This window comes from Eptesicus fuscus, chromosome 21 (genome assembly GCF_027574615.1).
Source record: "Eptesicus fuscus isolate TK198812 chromosome 21, DD_ASM_mEF_20220401, whole genome shotgun sequence".
NCBI lineage: Eukaryota > Metazoa > Chordata > Mammalia > Chiroptera > Vespertilionidae > Eptesicus > Eptesicus fuscus.
In genome coordinates this window covers 13,046,741-13,065,242 of record NC_072493.1, presented here as the reverse complement: position 1 = coordinate 13,065,242, position 18,502 = coordinate 13,046,741, and the positions used below count along the sequence as shown (strand labels likewise).

General features: G+C 43.6%; 1 protein-coding gene across 2 annotated transcripts in view; it reads right to left on the bottom strand.

Moving 5' to 3' along the window:
• The window catches only part of GFOD2 (glucose-fructose oxidoreductase domain containing 2), a 36,865-nt gene extending 20,851 nt beyond the window's left edge, over positions 1–16,014 (bottom strand). For both annotated transcript variants that reach the window (XM_008139918.3, XM_054710806.1), the window contains exon 1: positions 15,856–16,014. The gene's annotated coding sequence lies outside the window, so the exon portion shown is untranslated. The remainder of the gene's footprint in view (positions 1–15,855) is intronic.
• Positions 16,015–18,502: the final 2,488 nt, after the last annotated feature.

Below are 18,502 nucleotides of genomic sequence, written 5' to 3'. Positions count from 1 at the left end.
TCAGAAATTTTTTTAAAAAAAGATTTTTTAGAAGGAGGGAGAGAGAGAAACATCAAAGTGAGAGCAAAACACTGAAACATCCATCAGCTGCCTCCTGATCGATGAGTTCTACTTTCCATCCAGGTCTTTGATAGAGGAGAAATATAAAAGACACATTGAGTAGCTATGTTTTCTCTGTCATGTTATCCTTTATTCACCCTCAAAACCTCTCAGTATATCTTTAAGGATATTTTTGATTGACTGCAGGTTTTTTCAAGTGTCATTACTTGATCTGGGATTGTGTCTTCCTGATCCTATTAAAAGCATCAAGCTCTCCAGAAGCTTACAGATGGATGGAGCCTGGGTGGTTGCAGCCAAGCTATTTAAAAATGTATCTATAATAGTTTGCTCTGTAACTATACTTTTTAAAATTACAAATCATGCTTTCTATTTTTCAGTGCCAGGCTTCAAAAAAGGCCATTAGGGATTTCTAGAGACAAAATTACTGCCTTGTAATACTATCCTTTACTCTGCAAACCACACAAATATAGTCAATTGATTTTCAGGCAAAGCATTAAATCAACTCAATGGGGGGAAAATCTTTTAAAGAAATGGTGCTGAAGTAATTGAATATCCATATGGCAAACTGAGAACTTTGACCCCTCTTCTCTCACTGCATATACAAAAATTAATTTGAGATCAAAGACCTAAATGTAAAAGCCAGAATCATAAAGCTTCTAGAAAAAACATACTAGAGAATATTTCAAGACTACGGGGGTAGCCAAAACCGGTTTGGCTCAGTGGATAGAGCGTCAGCCTGCAGACTGAAAGGTCCCAGGTTCGATTCCGGTCAAGGGCATGTACTTTGGTTGCGGGCACATCCCCAGTGGGGTGTGTGCAGGAGGCAGCTGATTGATGTTTCTCTCTCATCAATGTTTCTAACTCTATCTCTCTCCCTTCCTCTCTGTAAAAAATCAATAAAATACATTAAAAAAAAAAAAAAAAAAAAGACTACGGGGTAGATAAGTATTTCTTGGCCAGGACATACAAAGCACTAATCCACTGATAAACTGGATTTCAAAATCTAAAAAAAAAAAAAAAAAAGGCTCAAGACATCATTAAAAAAATGAATAGGCAAGCCACAGACTAAGAAAAAAATATTTGCCAAATATATATGTATTGAAGAACTTATATGTAGAACTCCTACAAATCAACAATAAAACAATGAATGACCCAATATTTAAAAATACCAGAAAACACAGTTGCTTCACACCAAAAGAAGCAAGAAATGGCCAAAGGCACATGAAAAAGTGCTCCTATCACTAGTCATCAGGGACATGCAAATTAAAAGTACACTGAGAGCCCGGCCTGTATTGCTCAGTAGTTGAGCACTGACCTATGAACCAAGAGGTCCCCAGGTTGCAGGCTCGATCCCTAGTAGGGAGCATGCAGGAGGCAGCCAATCGATGTCAACGTTTCTCTCATCAACGTTTCTAACTCTCTATCCCTCTCCCTTCCTCTCTGTAAAAAATCAATAAAATATATATTTTAAAAAGAAAAAAAAGTACACTGATATATCCACTAGATTAACAAAAATAAAAAAAGATTGACTGACAATCACAAAGTTTGAAGAGGATATGAAGCAAATGGAACTCTCATACATTGTTGGTAGGAGTGTAAAACAGTACGATCACTTTGGAAAACTGACATTTTCTTATGAAGTTAAACATCAACCCAATGACACAGCAACTCCATTCACAACATGTTCATAACTTCCTTATTCATCATAGCCCCAAATTGGAAACAAACTAAAATGTTCATTGGATAAACAAATTATGGTATAGTCATACAATGGAATACAGTAAAGCAGTAAAAATAAGTGAACTATTAATACATGCAACACATGTGAATCTTAAAAAAAAAACAAACACATTACGTTGAATGAAAGATAACGGATGCCCCCTCTCTCCCCCCCACAAAAAAAACCCACCCATACTATAGGATTCCATTTATTTGAAGTACAGGAACAGGCAAACCTTACTTATAGTGACAGTAGTCAGAAGGTGGTAGTGGTAGTGGTTGAGGTGGGCAAGGGGTGACTGACGGGAAAGGGGCACAAGGAAATATTCTAGTGTAATGGAAATGTTCTGTATCTTGTGCTGCACTGTGGTTACATGGTGATTCAATTGTCATAACTCATCAAACGGAATACTTCAGATCTGTTCATTCAATTGCATATAAATTATACCTTTTGTTGTGTCTAAGGGTACAGAATAACCTATCACAGCTTACAGACTCAGGTCCATAATCAAACTAAATGGATATGTGTGAATTAAAAGTCTCTTTCCTTTAAAACAAAAACCTTGTAAGCTTACTTTTGCGGTATCACAAGTATAGAGACAATGGTTGAAGCCAAGAGAATAAATAAGTTTCCTGAGGAAGTAACTTCAAGCTAAGGCCCAATGATCTAGTCACTCTCGGCACTTGTTGAGGGTACCTGAAGACGGTACTTTTCCCTAGCCAACATCATACTGGGCAAGCTACTGAGCTGCAAATCCTCACCACTCATGAACAAGTCATACTAAGGAAGGGCGGGTTCAAAATGAGCTTTCCTATAGAACTGTAGGCAAGCAAAGTTCATGATGGCTATCCATGAGAAACAGTATAACAGTTTGTGGTTGTAGCTACACAGGCTGGGCACTGAGGCTAGGAACACCATAGGGGTGCCCACCCCCCACTATGCCCCAGAACAAGCCCACACCTGTAGCTCCCCAGCAGAGGCATCCTTAAAGAACTGTACATTTTTAGGGCAACCCCTCCCTCCTCTGAGGTGCCTACACAGACACTGCCATAGACTTCTGTCCCCTCAAACACATTCCTAAGGGCGAGTGTCAGGGGCCTGTTTGGGAATTAGATTTTTCTGTGGGTAAACCTCCCGCCGATGTAATTGTTAAAATTTGCTAAAATAAAGCACTGTGGCCAGAGATGAGGTCATGACCCTAGTTATTAAGTGAGATGGGGGCCCTTAACCTAATTTTAAAACAGATTGTGACATTAGCTGTGTTTATTTTTTTAAATATGTTTTTATTGGTTTTAGAGAGAGGAAGGGAGAGGGATAAAGAGAAACATCGATTGCACACCCCCTACTGGGGATCGAGCCCACAACCCAGGTATGTGCTCTGACCAGGAATTGAACCATGACCTCCTGGTTCACAGGTCGACAATCAACCACTGAGCAACACTGGCTGGGCATCATTAGCTGCGTTTTATAGTCTATGTTTCAGGTGCTTATGTATAAAATGACACCTGTAACTTATGCAGATTAATTCATTAATAAATAGTAAGTATCATCTATTATGGGCCAGGCCTAGGCAAAGCACAGGATAATGGTGACCAAAACAGATAGAGCTTCCGCCTTCACAGACTTTACAGTCCAGCAGGAGAGATAAGACAATCAAATCATCACTTACACATGTCATTACAATTTGAGATAAGTGTTATATTGAAAAAGAACAGGGTGGTATGAGAGCAGTCAGAAGGATATGAATTAACTTATTTAAAGAAGTGTTAAATGTGAAAAAGTCACTACCCCCACTCAAAGACTGAATTATAATAAAAACACTGACATATTGGTAGTTTAGTAAAGAAACAAGCACATCAGTCTAATGGCATTAAAAAGCCAGGATGTGATTGGCAGACAGTGCCTTCCCCCAGAGCAGTGTTTGAGCCTCTACCCAACAGCATTTCTTCATATAAAATGGGTCCAAAGAAAGTAGGAGCAAAGTGATCAGAACTTCAAAGTGCAATTATGCAACGATCTTATGATCTGTTTTCAGGCATCACAGCTGACAACCGTAGAGTACTGGTTTAAATACTCAGCCCTCTGGATACTTCATCTCTCTTGGACTAAAAGCCAAGGTTCCTCCACTGACTTACAGGGCCCCACATGATCTGTCTGTACTCCCCTCCTCTTTCTGACCTTATATCCCCTTTCTCTTTCCCTCACTCACGGCTCCAGCCACAGTGGTTCACTGTTAATGTATCTCAAACGTAGCAGGGACATTCCTGTCTCGGGGCCTTTGCACTTGCAGTTCTCTCTATTGTACAGATATCCATGCACTTGGCTTACTTGCTACCCTGCTTCCTTCAGGTATCAAGTGCTGTCTTACCCGAAACCGGTTTATTTTCCTACTGTCTCCCCCTCCCACCTCTGCTAGAACGTATGCTCCTGCAGGACATGGAATATTTTGTCTATTTTTTGTTCAGTGCTGTATCCCAAGTACCTAGAACGAGGCCTGATATAGTAGGTGCTTAATATTTGCTGAAAACTGAAAAATTTCAGAGCTTATTCCTGCATAATTAATCAATAAACCAAGACACACAAACTGAACTCATCAAAATTGCATATAATTCAGTAGTGTCTTGGAATACGTTCACAAATTTAATAGAAATTACTCATGTCACTAACCTAATTAGTTTGAGGCACAATCTGGTTTAATGGTTCAGGAAAGAAAACAAACACCATATGATAACAGAATAGCTCTGCCTGCCACTTGAGATTAGAAAAATGAGCTGCCGCTCTCAACCTTAAGCCACAACTTGACCTGTCAAGAGGATGCCTTCACTCAGAACTGTCTCTCCAACCACCACCCTCCTCCACATGACAGGACTCATGCTTATCAGTTAGCTCAGTCCCCTTGTCGTCAAGTGTCCTTCCTCTTAACAAAGAAGCGTACTGTATGTCAAGCCTTGCAGGACGAACCACAGTGAACCAGCACTCGGGGGCTATGAGAAGTCAAATGCCAACAGACAACCATGAAGGGAAGACATGTGATTGTGATTTAAACCTAACCAGTTCTAAGGAAACCCTCTGGATGTGGAAAAGCCTTTCTGACTCCATAGTCAGTCCATTGTTACATCCCAACACTTGTGCACTGTACTGCCTTTTTTTAAAAACAAACAAACACATGTTTTTATTTACTCCAGAGAGAGGAAGGGAGAGGAAAAGAGAGAAACATCCATGCGAGAGCGAAGCATCCATTCGCTGCCTCCTGTACACCCCCGGGATCAAGCCCACAGCCCATGACCAGGAATCAAACCGTGACCTCCTGGTTCATGGGTTGACGCTCAACCACTGAGGCACACCAGCCAAGCTATAATGCCTCTTGAATTCATGTGGTTCCCCGAACAGATACCTGCAGTTATCCTGGGCCTAACCTTTTCATTCCCAGCCTTTAAGTGTCCCTAGGATAAATGCCAAATTTCCCAGGTGTGGGTTGGACCCTTCCTCACCTTTCCACCTTAGCACTTTTGCCTTACACTGCACTGTACATGCTAGCAGCTACCAAATCCAATTCTTCAGTCCTGCTCTGAGATTTTGGTCCAAGCTGTTTGTTCTGCCTGGAATAATATTTCTTCTTACTTCCTCAGACTAACTCCTTCTCAGGAGATTTGTTAGAGAGGCTGTGCCTAGGCTGAGTTAAGTGATTCTGCTCACAGTTACCAAGCATCCTGGCCTCTGGCTTTCACAGTGCCCCTCATACTTCATTGGGATCACCTATTTAGTTTCTGTCATGATGGCAGGACCTTGCCTATCCCAGGAGCCTGTTGGAGAAATAATCAGGAATGCCTTCCACGTGACCTTCAAATCAATCATGTACCAAGAATTAATTAGGAAGGTGTGTCTAACTGTCCCTCAGCCCTCCTTTTAGCCCTCCTATATCTGGAATTGAGCCCATGTGGCAGACAGGCCACCAATGCCTGGACCCAAAGAGGAAAGCCAACCACACCTCAACAACAGAGCCTGAGCAGGAGCTGGGGAAAGTATGCAGCTTGAGTTTTAAACTACATGCTCATAGCAGAGCAACTACCAACAGTCCAGTTATAGTTCCCCACTAACCAACTTGTTTTTAGAGTCTGAAACAATAACATGAGGCTATTTTCAGGTAGATGTGAAAGTGTTTCTTTACCTGCATTTATGTTCCCATTGAAAAAGAAAAGCCAAACTAAAGAAACAGGTATTGAGTTTTACAAACTAATTATGATAAATGCTTTGGTCCCTTCTCTATGGAGGTTTAGTTTTCCTATGACTTGTTTAAGTGCCTATACTGACTCAATGACATGGTCACAGACTGCTGCCTTCTCATTGATAGAAAACACACTAACAGGACAAAGGAAAGAAATGCTATTCCTTCAGCTCCACAAGCTGACATAGGGGACAAAACTGTTAGGCAGCCACCATGAAATGAGAAAGCATACCTGGCCCTAGCCAAAGACACCTCCCCCATCCACCCACCCCCGCCTTCATCCACACACAGTGTCCCAGGAAAGACACTAATGAAAGGCCTAACGACCTTTCCAATGAGGCATAACTACACAATGTACAATAGGGTCAGCTAAAAACTTAACACCCACAGAGGTAGCTGGATCACTATTAGGTCTGAAAGTTAACTTTAGCTGATGATTACAGTAGGAAAAAGTACTCACCTACCAGCTATATTAATTTTTTTTTTTTTTTTTTAGAGAGAGAGAGAAAGAAACATCAACTCACTGTTTCACTTATTTATGTATCCATTGGTTGATTCTTGTATGTGCCCTGACCGGGAATCAAACCTGCAACCTTAGCATATCAGGATGACACTCTAATCAACTGAACTACCTGGCCAGGGGCTTATATATTAACTAGAGGCCCATGTGTGAAATCACGCTGAGACCCAGACCCGGTGCGCCTCGGAACCCAGCGTCAAGTCCTGCAGGCGCCGCGGGACCCATCAATGCATCTCCTGGTGACCGGTCTTTGGTCGTTATGGCATATGACCACTGGGTTTTTATTATATAGATTCCTTATTGTTTTTGAAAATCTAGCAATAACCAGAAGATTATTTTTTCTGAGATTGCTTTAAGAATGAGTTTCAGATTTACATTAACCTGAAAATTCCATCCTCAGCCCTACTCTCTCCCAGGGCAATTTATAATCTAATCCTTCAACTTCACCATGACCTCCCTGCGAAGATAAAAATTCTTAACTTCCCATTTCCAGCCTTGACAACTTGCTCTGACTCTGGTCCTATACTTTTAAGTGTCTACCGGAAATTCCACCTAAGTGACTTACCAACTTCTCCCAACCCAAATCTTTCCTGTCAAACATGAACCTCCTCCTGTGCTCCCCACCCCTTTAATGGCACAATATCCAGTCACCAGAGACCTTTTCTCATTCATTCTCCATTATTTTAAAAAAATATTTTTTTGTTTGTTTGTTTTTTTTTTTAGAGCAAGGGAGAGGGAGAGGAAGATAGAAACATCAATGATGAGAGAGAATCATTGATCGGATGCCTCCTGCACACCTCACAGTGGGGATCGAGCCCGCAACCAGGGCATATGGCCTGACCAGGAATCGAACTGTGACCTCCTGGTTCATAGGTTGATACTCAACCACTGAGCCACGCCAGCTGGCCAGGCCTCCAATATTTTTAAGCACCACAATGAGTTAGGCATTATGCCAGGAGTTGTGCACATAGCAGTTATCAGACAGGTCAGGTTCCTGGAGGTTAGTTTCCATTTCTTGCTACACTCATAGGTGAATATCAAGGACTGATTTGATGCGGGAATATAATGAGTGTTCAAAGGTCATTCCCTGTGGCAGGTAAGTGGGAAAAAAAAAACCCTCTGCCTTTGCCTTTAAATCACTGAGGTAAAGCACACTTGGCCATGATGCATGTGAAATAGCCAACCCTAGAGAGAGGTATATTACATACTTTGTTTTTACCTGTGGTCCTAAGAGGATGAGGTTTTAATTATAATAAACATTTTTCAAAGTGCAAACTTAAGTTTTCTTAGTGTTTTCCACCTCCTATATGGACACAAGTATTCTGGTCCAGTGAAAACTGCTATTTCTACGGCAGCAAGAGACACTTGAGAGAGTCACCTATCTGCCTACCTTCTTGATTTCGAGTATGGGACATTCTTAGGGCATCTCAGAGCACAGTAACCTTGACCAGCTTTCTCTAACGCTGTGTTACATGGCCTCTGGTCACCAGGAAGGTTAAGTAGTAAGTACTCCATTGACTTGAATGCCCAGTGTCTTCACAAATTATCTCCTTCTTGTATGCAGAAAACTGCTTACCAACTAGGCCATGACAATGCTCAACTATTAACAATCTTCTGACTGCTAAAAGTGAGATGTAAAATAATCTAAGCTCAGGACAGTCTGCCAGAGGAGCCCTTTTTTCTTTTAGGTAAATGTGTAATGAAGAAGGCTGGTTATAAAATACAGGATGTATATGCCTACCTGAAAATAAACATTCATTTCAATATTTTAGAATTTTCTAATTATTGTTTAAATGATGCACAATGCCTTATCTCACTATTGAGACTCTTAAGCTCTTTCAGAACCAAGACTGGGCTGTATATGGTATTAAGGAGAAAACAGGTCCCTGAAACGTAACACTTCAAGGTATTTTGGTAACATTTCTACAATGACTTAGAAATTACTTTATTTTAAAAAATATATTTTATTGATTTTTTTACAGAGAGGAAGGGAGAAGAATAGAGAGTTAGAAACATCGATGAGAGATAAACATTGATCAGCTGCCTCCTATCTGGGGATGTGCCCGCAACCAAGGTACATGCCCTTGACCGGAATCGAACCTGGGACCTTCCAGTCCACAGGCCGACGCTCTATCCACTGAGCCAAACCGGTTAGGACTGACTTAGAAATTACTTAAAGGCACTTAAATGTTCTTTGTGCAACATTAATTTAAATTAGTATGCCAGAAATATTAAAAATTGAAGTAAGGCCCTGGCCAGCATGGCTCAGTGGTTTAGAGTTGGCCTGCAGACCAAAGAGTTAAGGGTTCGATTCCCAGTCAAGGGTATGTACCTGGGTTGAGGTTGGATCCGGTGTGTGTGCAGGAGGCAACCAATCGATGTATGTCTCTCAATGATGTTTCTCTCTCTCCCCTTTTCCCTCTCTCTCCCTTCCAATCTCTCTAAAAAAATCAATGGAAGAAAATATCCTCAGGGTGAGGATTAATGAAACAAACAAGCATAAAGAATTGAAGTAAGACCCTAGCTGGTTTGGCTCAGTAGATAGAGCATCAGCCTGCAAACTAAAGGGTTTCAGGTTCAATTCCGGTCAAGGGCACATACCTGAGTTGTGGGCTCGATCCCCAGTGGGGGCGTGCAGGAGGCAGCTGATGAATGATTCTCGCTCATCATTGATGTTTCTCTCTCTCTCCCCGTCTCTTCTTCTCTGAAAGCAATAAAAATACATTAAAAAAAAAGAATAGAAGGAGAAACAAAGACAATACATTTAAAAGAATAACCAGGAGCTGGGGAACTGAATAAGCCCAGGACTGGGGAACTGAAACAGCCATGTACTAGTAAGCACAATGATTTACTTTTGAAAATAACATTAGATAAGAAGTACTATGTTGAATCATTGCTTCAAGATTCAAGCTACGTCCTCTTAGGCCCTGGCACAAGAATATGAATTCAAAAGACTGAAAAGTAATAGGAGGTATGGCTGATCTCTCTACCATCCCCCATCTCCTGAAAAATCAGAGGATGCCTGGCATGACAAACACACCATCTCACATACCACCCTCAGAGAGTCTCTTCAGAGATGAAAACCATTTCCTAGTGGGAACCGTCATCGGGCTGCAGAAACCATTAACCACATGGAACTTCCTATAATATGCTTTGGGACACTGTGCTACAAGCACCCAAGAGACCATGAGGGTCAAAACTAACCATCAACAAGCACCAAAGAAATATTAGTTTTAGAAAGCAGCACAAGATCTGTAAGTCACCTTTCAATTATACACATGTAAATTCATTAACTAGGCAACCACATTGCTGTTTGGCTCACGGACACCTTAGATAAGAAGAAATGTCAGTGCTGCCCAGACCCTGCCATTGTTACCCCCTCCCTCTCTGCTTAAAAAATAGATCTATAATAATAAAAGCGTAATATGCTAATTAGTCCGGACAGCCGAACAACCTTCCAGACATCCTTCCGGACGATCCTTCCAAATGAAGCTGGGGCTGCAAGGGCCGAGCCCCTTGCAAGAATTTTGTGCATCGGGCCTCTAGTATGTATATATTTATTGTTGTTGTTGTTTTAATCCTCACCCAAAAACATGCTTAGAGAGAGGAAGGGGAGGAGAGAGAAAAACGGATGGGCCACCCTTGGCACATTCCCAACTGGGGATTGAACCCAAAACCCAGGCATGTGCCCCAACAGGGGATCTAACCAGTTTTATTATATACTTAATAAAAATATATATATTTTAAAAAGTATATATTTATTTATAGAAAATTACTGTTGTTATGCTTTTTTTAAAAAAAAACTTTTTATATTTGTTCAATGTTCTTGCAATCAATGTACTAGTAGTCACTTTGTATCCTGAGATTTTTTTTTTAATTTTTTACTTACTCTTTAGTATTGGTTCTACTGACTACATGATCCAGCTTTCATTTCTCTGGTGTTAGACATTTATGTCATTTTCAATTTGTTTTGTGTAGGTTTTTTTGTTTGTTTTAATATATTTATTGATTTCAGAGAGGAAGGGAGAAGGAGAGAGAGATAGAAACATCAATGATAAGAGATTCATTGATCAGCTGCCTCCTGCACTCCCCCTACTGGGGATCAAGCCTGCACGCCCCCTACTGGGGATCAAACCAGGAATGTACCCTTGACTGGAATTGAACCCGGGACCCTTCAGTCTGCAGGCCACTAGGGCTGTTTTCTTTTAAATTATACAAATTAAAAAACTATAGTCCAGAAGTTACATGATTTGCCTAATGTTATCATTCTAAGCCCAGTGCACGAAATTCATGCACTGGAGGGGTGGGTGTCCCTCAGCCCAGTCTGTGCCCTCTCGCAGCCTGGGACTCCTTGGGGGATGTCTGCCTGCCGGCTTAGGCCCTCTGGGGATTGGGCCTAAGCCAGCAGTTGGACATCCCTCTCGCAATCCAGGATCCCTCTCACAGTCCGGGACCCCTTGCTCCTTACTGCCCGCCTGCTCGCTGCTCCTTACCCTTTACCCCTCAGCTCGCTGCTCCTTAGTGCTGCCGCACAGGCAGGAGAGGCTCCCACCACTGCCACTGTGGTCGCCAGCCGTGAGTCCGGCCTCTGGATGAGTGGCGCTCCCCCTGTGGGAGCGCACTGACCACCAGGGGGCAGCTCCTGTGTTGAGCGCCTGCCCCCTGGTGGTCAGTGCACATCATAGCGACTGGTTGTTCTGCTGTTCGGTCGATTAGCATATTAGGGTTTTATTATATAGGATTGTAAAAGTAAATAATAAAGACTTTGAGGTTATACAGTGATATGGTAAATCTCAAAGCCAAGTAGAAGTGCTTCTCATTCTATTTTGGGGTTATCTCCTCTCATGAAAAACTGAGGGCTGACAGTTTGAGAATAACACAGTTATTCCCAGGCCAGACAGGAAGACTGTGCTCAGTACTCAGTTCCCATTCCTCATAGCCTTCATTCTTAATCATTCTGAAGGACGAATAGAAACACAGAAGAAGCTTTTGTAAACAACTTGGAGAGGTATGGGGGAGAGTGAGCTATCCCCTTAGCATTCCTGGCCATTCTGGGTCCCAAAGAGTGTGGCATTTTTGTTATTGGCTATCTAGAGAACTGACAGTACCTAGGACAAAAGCACTACTTGCTACACCCCTTCTAAGAGCAGGAACTAAAGAACAAGTATTTAAGATAGAGCTTGAGTGTATTAAAGTAATGTAGGAATATTTATCTCTTCCTTCTGAATGTTTCATGCCTATTTTCTTTTTTCTAAAATATATTTTATTGCTTTTTTACAGAGAGGAAGGGAGAGTGACAGAGAGTTAGAAACATCGATGAGAGAGAAACATTGATCAGCTGCCTCCTGCACACCCTCCACTGGGGATGTGTGCACAACCAAGGTACATGCCCTTGACCGGAATCGAACCTGGGACCTTTCAGTCCGCAGGCCGACGCTCTATCCACTGAGCCAAACCAGTTTCGGCTCATGCCTATTTTCTATGTGTTCATTTCCATCACCATGAAATGGAAATATTTACTCCATTTCTCATTTTCTTTGTCTCAGTTTAAAAAAGGAATACTTTATTGAGCTCATTCCTGACCTAATGGCTAATTCATAAGTGTTAGAGTATAGGGAAGTCTCACTGCTTTCGTGTTTTTCTCAGTATCGCTTAAACATCACTGGAAGCAAAAATGTCAAAACTTCCAGCTGTTCTACTCTGGTCATATCATGAGAAGGCAGGGCACTGTGGAAAAGACAATAATGCTGGGAAAATATAAGGCAGCAGGAAAAAAGGAAGACCCATTATGAGATGAACTGACTCCATAAAAGAAGCCACAGGCATGAGTCTACAGGAGCTGAGCAGGGCTGTTGAAGACAGAACACTGTGTACATCATTCATTCATAGGGTCGCCAGGAGTCAGAGCCAACGCAATGGCATGTAACATACACACTTAAAATGACTTCCACGAGTCTAAGCCTATTTCAAATATCTTTAATTCCCCACTTTTTAAAACACCTGACACTTAAATTTGCAAGTAACTTGGACTTTTAGATTCTCTTGAAGTTTTCTTTTTTTGTTAATCCTCACTAGAGGATATTTTCCATTGATTTTTAGAGAGAGTGGAAGAGAGAGAGAGAGAGAGAGAGAGAGAGAGAGAGAGAGAGAGAGAGAGAGAGAGTATGTGTGGGGGGAACATCGACGTGAGAGAGCCACATCAACTGGTTGCCTCCTGCATGCATCCCAACCAGGGTAGATAGGGAACCTGCAACCCAGGTATGTGCCCTTGACCCGAATTGAACCCGCAACCCTTTGGTTTGAAGGCCAACACTCTAACCACGGAACCGCACTGGCCAGGGCCTCTCTTGAAGTTTTCTAACACAAAGCTGTTATTCTTTTTTTTATTTTATTGATTTTTTACAGAGAGGAAGAGAGAGGAATAGAGAGTTAGAAACATCGATGAGAGAGAAACATCGATCAGCTGCCTCTTGCACACCCCCTACTGGGGATGTGCCCGCAAACAAGGTACATGCCCTTGACCGGAATCGAACCTGGGACCCTTGAGTCTGCAGATCGACGCTCTATCCACTGAGCCAAACCGGTTGTGGCTGTTATTCTTATATGTAAGAAAAATAACGTCTCATTACCATACTGTATACACATTTTCAAAAAGAGCAAAATCTACAATTTTTCCCTAGATATTTTCCAATTCCAATGGTGGATTTGTTCTAGAATTGCATCTTCTACTATAAATATGCATGAGATGACAGGCATCAGAAGGGCACTTCTAAGTTCTATTTCAGCAGTCGCCAACCTTTCGGACCTCACGGACCACCAGCGGTCCGCAGACCCCCGTTGGTAACCGCTGCTGTATTTGATTCCTAATTTTCTGAACACTGACGTCTGTATTTTGACAACTTCTTACATCAGATGGCACTGCATTGCCATTTAATTTCTCCTCTTACTGTATAACTAGAAAATCAGTTCGGTGAAAGCAAACCCTGTTAGCATTACTGGTTTATCTGGTACCTTGGCCTATTAAGTACTGTTGATTACTTTATTACAGGCCAGATTTGATAACTTCCCTCAGCTGCCCCAGAAAGTAGAGTGGATGTTAAGTAATTATCTGTCAAAGGTTTCATTGCCACAGCAAACAAGAAATACCTTGAGAGTGTGTAAGTCCATCTTTCTCCTCTGAAAACAAGTGTCTTTCTGATTACAGGAGCTCAAAACTATGCACACAAATCCATGAGGCACACTCATTACATTTAAGAAGTATCTTACCAAACTGCTCAGTCAAGCTAGTATTTGCACTTACAAAGCATGCTCCCACAGACCACCCAGCTCTGCTGATGGTAACTGCTTGCTCCCCGTCAATCTTACCTTGATTTTTGGCTTACTTGTCTGTCTTCTATCTGGGCTAATGATAAATTAATGAGAATACAATGACTTTCATAAAACTTCTCTGACAGGATTTGGCAAACAGTGCCAATTTCCCCCACAGATTACATACCCTCCTGATAATACCCCATTATACCTCTTGAGGTATTTATACAAAATATTTCCACAGATGCAAGAAAAGTCAATAAAATGCATAGCCACGAAATACTGAATAACTGTGGTATACACCTGAAACTAATATAATATTGTACATTAACTATATTTTAAATAAAATAAATTTACAGCTGAATACCCATAGTTATGGTTTGGCATTGATTTATGAACCTAAAGCATTCATCTTAAAACTAATATGACCTATTAACATTATCACACTTTCAATGTATCTTTTCATTCTGGGAGCGAGGAAAAAAAAAAACTGCTGCAAAGTTGAATATACACTGAAAATTAGTTTTATCAAGCTAGCAATAAATTGACTTTGATGATTAGGACCAGCGACCATCTGTTAAAAATTGCACATGTCTTTCCCCCATATTACAAATCTTTAAGTTCCTTTGGGGGAGGGGGTTTTTTTCATGGCTAATCCTACTACTAGTGGGTTCTAGTATTACTATAGAAATCTTATATGTGAATTTTCCTAGCAAATAAAAATAATTGATCAGACCCAGATCAATCATTCCATAGGAAAAGTAGTGCAACCAGGTGGTAAGAGAAAGTCTCTCACAGCTGAATCTTGGTCCAGACAGATTATCTCAACCCCTAGTCCAAAGGCAGTTATTTTTTCACATTTTCTGTAAAATGGATGGCCTTGAAACTCTGGTTTCCTGATGTAGCTTTTCAGAAGGAAATGAGTTTCCTTATCAGGAATGACTCCAGCTTCCCCAGCTCTTACAGACAACCATCTTCTCCAGCTCTCTTCATATCACACTAACAGGTTAGGGTGGCTGCTAATTTAACAGTTGTCCCCTTCAAATGAAGGGTCCTACACTAAGGACTCTTCCTTCTGAGACCTTTGAGCCCAGAGCTTACAAAGGTCCTCTGGGTGGTGGCCTGGCCCTGGTTCTGGACACTCACAGGATACCCACTTTCTTCCTGTGTCTTGCCCTCAGCATGACACTATGGGAACAAAGAACACAAATGGGATGGTTTATAACCCTACTTGGTGTCTATCCAAGGCAGCTTTGAGCTTTTCTATTCCTGTCCTGTTCCTCAGATTCTGCAGTAGTTTGGGAGGTCAACTTCACATGACCATTCATTGAGCCCTGATCTCCCCGCCGCCTCTTCCTTCCTCACCGTTCCTGCGGCACTGCCTCCTGGAGGGGAACACCTTACCTCACCTTTGTCTCCGCACGTCCATCTGCTTCCTCCCCGAGCTTCAAAGGTAGGCCGGGGCCCTTGGGACATGGCCAGTGGGCACTCGGGCTGGCAGAGCTACGCGCACCTCCTGAGGTGTCTCTTCTCCCACCTGCCCCCTAAACACTCCCTCTTTCCTTAAAGAAACACTTACACACACACCCACACCCCCCCAGGAAAGTCCCATCTCTCTCTGAAAGAGGATGGATCGGCCACCTCACGAGCCCTTTGTCTGAGGCTTCCACACCTCACATCCTCATCCCCGGAGCGTCGGTCCTCACACAGGTGGGTGGGGCGGCCTGCACAGGGCGGGGAGGCCTAGGCTTCTGCGTCCAACTGAGGGAGGGGTTAGGGCCGAGGTCCCTCCAGGAGCCCACATTTCACGACCAGGTCCAATTTCTGAGGTGGGGAGGGCCAACGCCGGGCCACCCTCAAACTCCACGCAACCCCCAAACTCCGCGCCAGTGCTCGCAGCTAGAACGGCCCCCTCCAGCCCCGACCTCGGACGCCGGGCCGCGGAAGAGGCCGGCCGACACCCGCTGGCAGCCGCGCCATGCCCTCCTCCATCCTCACCCGCGGCCGCGGGCCGCCTCTCACCTGGCACGCTGGCATTGCCGGTCCCGCTCCGCACCGGAGACCTTGGGTCCGGATGGTCTCAGCCGACACCAGCTCCCCGGGAGGGAGGCTGGCAAAGACTCGCCGGCCCCGGAGTCTAGCGCGCAGCTACCGGGAACGCACCGCCTGGTTTCTAAGGAACCGGGGGCTCTGAAAGGGGAGGGGTGGGTCTGAGGGAGAACTGCGCATGCTCCCTCACGGGGGTGGAACCCCGCGGGGAGGAGCCCAGAACCGGTGCTGCGCATGCTCGCGCGTTGTTGGCGAGGGGACGGGGGTGATGCGGGTGGGGGGTGGGGGCAGGTTAAATAGCCTGGCTGGAGGCCTTAGTCATTCATTATTTCCGGCGGTGGAGGGGCTGAGGGATGTATTTTCCAGTCTGGGATTCTTTCTGGTTCGCCGCCCGCATCAAGAGCAAGAAGGTTCTGGAAAGTGGTGGTTTTGGGTTGTTCAGGAATGAAGGAAGGTCTGCTATTGGACACGGCCTATCTTTGCCGAACGGCAGTTCTCTCGAACTTCAGGGCTTCCTAGATGTTCATTGGTTATCCTTAGATAGTATTCTTCGGGACTTGTGACGTCAGTCCCCCTGATCTCTTTACTGGAGCCTATGCTGCCCCCCCCCCGCCCCAGCCCCCACACCAAATAAATACCATTTTGTAAAAAGACTAGTCTTGATTCATCAAATCCGCTAGGATAGTGAAACCTGTAAACCTTGGTGTCAAGCAGGCTATGTTGGAAATGTGGGATTAGGGGTTATTTCTGCATGGGAAGCCCCCACCCCTGCTTGTCTGACTCTCCCGGTGAGTCTGAACCCGGCTCAGTTGGACCTCTTTCCAGAGCAGCCTGTAATGATAGGACATGTCAGTTGAACTGAGGCAGCTGTTTCCAGAGACCAGCTGACCTGCAGGGCTATCCCGGCTTTGGCAGGAGACAGGACTTCCCACCACTGTCACCACCTGGGTGAGCATGGAAGGCTTCCAGAGCGATGAAAAGTTGTAACCTCAAAACCTCCTTTTCGGATGGGATTTTATTCCTTTATTCCTTCCCCTGGATTCTGAAGCCAGGCACATAGAAGGCAGAATCAAAGTATGCTTATGTTTGATCTTTTTGTCTTGTCTTGTTCAGAACTTCACTCTAGAGCAGCTTTTCTCAGCAGCACTGTTGACATCTTGGGCCTGATCATTTCTTGTTGTGGTGACTGTCTGAACCTTGTAGGATATTTAGCCATGTCCCTGGACACTACCCACTAGATACCAGTAGCACCCAACCCCAGCTGTGACTACCAAAAATATCTCCAGACATTGCCTAATGTCCCCTTGGCAGCACGATTGGTCCAGGTTGAGAACCACTAGTCTAGAGGGAAATTAATCCTCTATAGCTTTACTTATGGAATCAGGACATTTGTGCTTATTTGTATTTCACTCTTCTCTCCACACTAGCTTTTTCCTGAGTTCTGCAGAGTAATAGTCCTGTAAGATGCCCAAGTGAAGTATAGTACTGTACGTTTGGAAAGTGCTGTGTTAAGCTGCACATCTTAACATAGGATTTTTAGAGCTTTTATTACATGGTGATGTTTACTGTGACCATCCATGAGTTTTCCTTATTTACTGGACCACAGAACCCTTTTCCAGTTCCAGGAAATGTCTCTCTCAGATGTGGATCCATTTGCTCTCCAGCAAACCTCCCCCATTCCAGTGACTGTTAGCCACCACCTATTCCCTATACTATCTTGGGGCACCAATATCCATCCCTTCACTCCAACGAAAAACCTACACCTACCTTGTCTCTTGCTTCTTCCATCTCTCTCACATCCAGTCACTCATTCTGTTGTGCTAACATCTCCTAAATATTTCTCAAATCTGTCCTCTTGTGGCTGGTCTACTGCAGTAGCCTCATAGCTGATTTCTTTGCCCCAATATGTTTCCAGTCCCACCTCCAGATGGACACCAGCCTAAGCTACTATCTCTCTCCTTTGCATCAAACCCTGATACTTTGGAAGCAGAGAAGGCAGAATGAGGCAGAAGCAGGCCAGTCACACTAAGGAGCATCCTCACGGAGGCAGGGTAGTCGGTCACCTGTACTGCATCCCTATGTGCCAAGCATGCCCTATGCATGCCAGAATCTCCTACTACATGGGCTAGAAGAAATGACCACATTTTAAGGATGGGGAAACTGAAGCTGAGAGTTAATTTTCCAGAGTTACCAAGTTAGTAGACCGAACTAGGATTTTGAGCACAAGCTCTCTCCTAATATTGGCAGGAGGCTAACCTCAATACCCCTCATCAGAAGGTGTTTTTTTTGTTTTTTTTTTTTACTGTCTAGTGTTTGTGGTGAACGTATTTGGAATGCATTAAAATCTTATTTTGAGGGTAGGACGTCCTGTGGCCCAATTTTTTGAGGTTGAATTTGCTTTTTCTTTATCTCAGATGAAAGCTATTTTGGGGGAGAGAACTGAAGTACCTATCCTCTTTGGGGTCTTGAAAATACCCAAAGTCTAGAGAGTCCTTGAGGCACTAGGGGCCTAGGCACTTGAGAGGTGGGCTGAGAAGAGGCCAAACCCTCTCTAGGACACTGAATGCCACACAAGGGGTGCCAGCCTCAGTAAGACCCAAACAGAGACCAGACACTCGTG